The following is a 4,835-nucleotide window of genomic DNA, read 5'->3' as shown; positions in this document are numbered from 1 at the left end:
CTTTAATCTTTGCTCTTGAGTTTATTTTCTTTATTATCTTTTCTAGGTATCAGTTTTCATTGAACTGCCATATTAAATAAGCCTTTCTTAATCTGTGGACTTTGGGGTTTGATTCACCAGCTCTCACATTTATTTGTTTAACCCAATAGAACTCCACTTCTATCTGTTGGCAGGCAGCTAATGCTTTAAAAAGGAAGTCCAAACGAGTAAAAAAAAAAAAAAAGCCCATTTTTATTTTATTCTAAATTATTTTTTGTTATCCTTACCCAAGGATACCTTTTCCATTGATTTTTAGAGAAGTGGGAGGGTGGGAGTGAAAGAGAGAGAAACATCGATGTGAGAGTGACACATTTGCTGGTTGCTTCCCACACATGGACCCTGGGCTGGGGATTGAACTGGCAACCGAGGTACTTGCCCTTGATTGGGAATCAAACCTGAAACCCTCTGTACCGGCCTGACCCTCGAACCACTGAACACACGAGCCAGGGCTAACTCATATTTAAAATCAAGCTTGATCCCTGAAACCACATCTTGGAGATGGCATTCTATTTTGTGTCATGTGAGAATTATTTTTAAAGTATCACGACATTTTAATACACAAGATCATAAAATCATCTTCTCTATGGTGCAGATTCTTGCCTCCATTTTGTAAAAAGTGCAGTGCCCATGAGATGGTTAGCTGGAACATTTCTCCAGGCCAATAAGTATAGAACTTTCTTTTTGGCCTAAAATATTGAAGTAGTTAAGGTGAAAAATAAATTACCTGGTTCAGTGATTCTCAATCCTCTATGCTCATTAGAATTCCCTGGGTAGCTTTTAAAAATTACAGATCTCAGTTCCCCTGCCCTAACTAACTAAAACAGGGAGTGGGACCCTACCATTGTTCTTTTTTAAAAAGCTCCCTAAGTGATTCTAATTCATAGCCAAGGTCAGACCATCCATCTCTAGATAGTTCAAGGCCAAACAATTAAACATAAATTTAAAAAATCCCTGTATGTGTTTTAATTTGAGGCATGATGATTGTTGCTTCATTGTCATTTGCTTTAAAACCGCCAGTACACTTGGTTGCCCGTAGCTTTAAACACAAACATTCTTAAAATGCAGTTAAGCCCTTTACAGTCCATTCTCAACTTTTCAGGTTTCAACTCCCTGCAATCCTGTTTCAATCTCAAAGTCTTTTATTTTTCCATGTTTTAGCTCCTTGCTGTTTTTGTTTTGTTATATTTGAACCTCCTTCTCTACTGGGGGGAAATGCTCCTTATCCTTTAACTAGAGGCCCGGTGCATGAAATTAATGCACTAGAGTAGGGGAGGTGTCCCTCAGCCCGGCCTGCCCCCTCTCACAGTGCGAAAGCCCTTAGAGGTGGAAGGTGACCCGGCGATCAGGGGAAGGCAACGCTCCCATCACACCTCTGCTGCTGCCACTGCCAGCAGCACAAGCCTCGGCCAGCCCTAGAACCTAAACCTTGCTTAGAGTGGCTGGGGGGCTGAGGGGCTTGGGGGACTCTGGAGGCAGGCATGCAGAGCGGCCGGACCTGCCTGGAGGTGGGCCCAGCCGTGCCGCACACCTGCCGCCCCAGTGGAGCTGAGGGGACTGGGCACTGCCATCTTGTGGCTGTGGGCTTCGCCATCTTGTGAGGGCGTGATGATCAATTAGCATGTTCCCTTTTTATTAGATAGGATGGCCAGCTTGAAAGTCTTTGCCTCTGTGACACTGGACTAATAATAATATATTTATTTTATATAATACTAATTTGTATAAATTCAAATCACTTGAATAATGTGACTTGAATATGTCACATTACCAGCAATAAGTGCATAGTTAATAATACCTCTCTTACTGGTGTGCCATGGCAGGCACTGTGCCACAAGCATTTTTTAAAACATGCAATACCTGACTATTTAGTCAGGGGCACTGACCTATATTCTCTTAGACTGTCAAATAAAAAAATGACAGCCATCCAGTGAAAATGAATCAAAATTATACCTATTTTTTGGTCAAATCCGCAAAATATATATTTTTTTGGTGTTGCACAGAATTTTAGTAATTAGCTTATGTATGCCGTGAGATGAAAAAGTTTGAAAATCACTGTTCTATCAATTGCTGCTTGGTTACTCTAATAGCAATAATTATGTAGGTATATAATCCCAAAAGGAAGCACTTATTTTAGGTTTATGAGTTATTTCATAGACATTTGAATTATGTTCTTTTTTTAAAAAAATATATTTTATTGATTTTTACAGAGAGGAAGGGAGAGAGAGATAGAGAGCTAGAAACATCGATGAGAGAGAAACATCGATCAGCTGCCTCCTGCACATCTCCTACTGGGGATGTGCCCACAACCCTGGTACATGCCCTTGACCAGAATCGAACCTGGGACCTTTCAGTCCGCAGGCCGACGCTCTATCCACTGAGCCAAACCGGTTTTGGCTGAATTATGTTCTTAACAGTTACTTTTATTGCAACTCCTTGACTCTTTTTAAGGCATACCTTTATTCTAATTCCTTGAATCATTTTAAGGAAGGCCATAATGTATAATTTTTATGGTTTTGTTTTGTTTAAAATGGGACTCTCCAGACTCTAAACAAATTTAGAGACATTAAAATAGTAGGACATCTATATTCTTTTGATATGTTGAATTTTTGCATTTCAACTTTGGTTACAGTATGTGTTTTCAGATAGGAAATAAGTGGATGTAAATTCTGTTTTTCTTCTTACTCCTTTTGGTTTGGAAGCCACAGGAAGCCAGCTTGCTAACTCCCAGATACCTGATATTTCCCTGACTAAAAAGAGTCTCGGATGATGATCAGCATTTTCCCCACGACAGAAGTTGTGCATTCTCTTCTGAAAGACACAGATGTCCCTTGAAAGGGCCCAGAGTATTTCCTGCAAAACTGCTTCAGTCAGGTGAGCACCTATTAGAGCTATTATCCAAAAGGCCGAGGGAAGAAATAAATGCATTCTTCCTGCAACAGAAAAAAACAAACACAACCCAAAACAGGCAAAGCACTTGAACATCAGCAAGATTAGAGACCAGGAGGGAAAAGTACATAACTTTTTACATGAAAATTTGATTTTAAAAAGTAAAAGATTATCCTTTTAATCCTCTACTTGAAATTTTCTCACTTCTTTCTCATTGCTGGGATTTTGTGAAATATACAGAAGCATTTGTGTTAACATTCTGAATTTCCTTTTTTTAAATTAGGAAGATGGTTTGTTTGGGTGATCTGTCCCGGAGTCTGTATTTATGCCGATTGCAATCTATATCTAGTCACAAACGGAAGAGTTACTTTCCTAGGACAATTTCGGAATCTCCTCAGGTGGGAAAAATTCTGCAATGGACAAACTACGCAACTTTCAGGCAAGGGCCCATAACATCCAGTTAATTCCACGCCCGTGTGAACTGTTCCTTTTCCCTTAAGTCTTTATGGATCATGATCCCAGATTCTATCAAACTCCATCCGGCTGAGCTGCAGGCAATACCCGCGCTGGGTGCTGACCGAGGGCCACCACTGGAGGGCGTCTGGACGCTTCCAAACGGCTCCGAAGCGCCTGGAAATCCCGAACTCCAGAGCTGGAAAGCGCAGGACAGACCGCGTGATATTTGATTATGCTGGGCTAATAAGTACAGGGGAGAACAGGTAAGTTTGGGAGCAAAACAAAAGTGCTCTCTTTCTTGGGACCAGCCTTTCCCCGCTGAGGCAGAAAACTCCCTAGAGAGCAAGAAAGAATAATACCACGCAGAGAGAGCCCCGCGAGGGAGAGTCTCCAGGGTTTGCAGCCCGGCTGAGCGCGGCGCCTGGCGGGCTTCCCGGGCGCCGGGGGACAGGGGCACACGTCCCGGGGCGCTGAGTCGGCCTGGCGGTCAGGCCATCGCGCTCCGGTGGTGGCCTGGGGCCACGGTGCCGCAACCGGCTCTTGAAATCCAGGAACGCGAGGCTTTTCCAATAATAAGGGACCTTGTTCTCCGGCATAGGTTCCTTCCCGAAAAGACTTTATTCAAAACATTTACCCCTTGGGGAGTGGGCAGCGAACCAACCTCGGGGTTGACATGGAAAATGTGTAACGTATTTCTGATGGACTCTCCTGCTGCATTCATTTCCTCCCTGCTCAACGGTCCCACGGAATGGCAATCATTCTTACATACCCTGTGATTTTCTTGGTGTTTTTTAAAAAGTGTTTTCAGGAAAGTCATGCTTCCTGCTCATGAACCTTTAAAACCCCTTGTAGGAAGCGGGGGACTGAAAGGCACAGGAGAGATGCCCAGCTCCCCAGATAACCCCGCGGCGGGCCATTGCTCCTTGGGAGGACCGGGGCAGATTTACGAGAACGCGTATTCGCTGAGGCTTTCTGCCGGCGGGTTCATGTCACCGGAGGGGCCCGGAGACAGATTCCGGCGCTCCGGCTCCCGGGTGGGAACCGGTTCCTTTGTAATTGAAATAACCCCATTCTCAGGTAAAAACGTCCGATCATTCCTCAGCCCGGACGGAATTCAGCACCCAAAGGGTTACGCGCGAATGCTGGGCTCGGGTGGAGAAGAGGGCGCCTCGGCACTCCCAGTAATTCAATTAGTCAGAAGGAAGGTGGGGCCGGGGAGGGGGCAGGAGGCGAGAGGAAGGGAGGAGATTAGGAAAACGCCTCTTTCTCTTGGAGCAGCCAATCTGGTTGGCGTAAAGAGAGAGGAAAAAAAAATAAAATAAAATCCTGGATCTGTAAGCAAACAGCAGGCTGTTCCTTGACTGGCTGCTCCACGCACCCACCTACCCAAGTAAACTGCATGGGGGAGAGGGGGAGGGTGTAACGGGAGCAGCCCCCGGACCCGGGCCGCGGCGGCA

This window comes from Myotis davidii, unplaced genomic scaffold (assembly GCF_000327345.1).
Source record: "Myotis davidii unplaced genomic scaffold, ASM32734v1 scaffold812, whole genome shotgun sequence".
Taxonomy (NCBI): Eukaryota; Metazoa; Chordata; class Mammalia; order Chiroptera; family Vespertilionidae; genus Myotis; species Myotis davidii.
The sequence above is the reverse complement of the archived record's forward strand: the minus strand, read 5'-3'. Positions refer to the sequence as shown.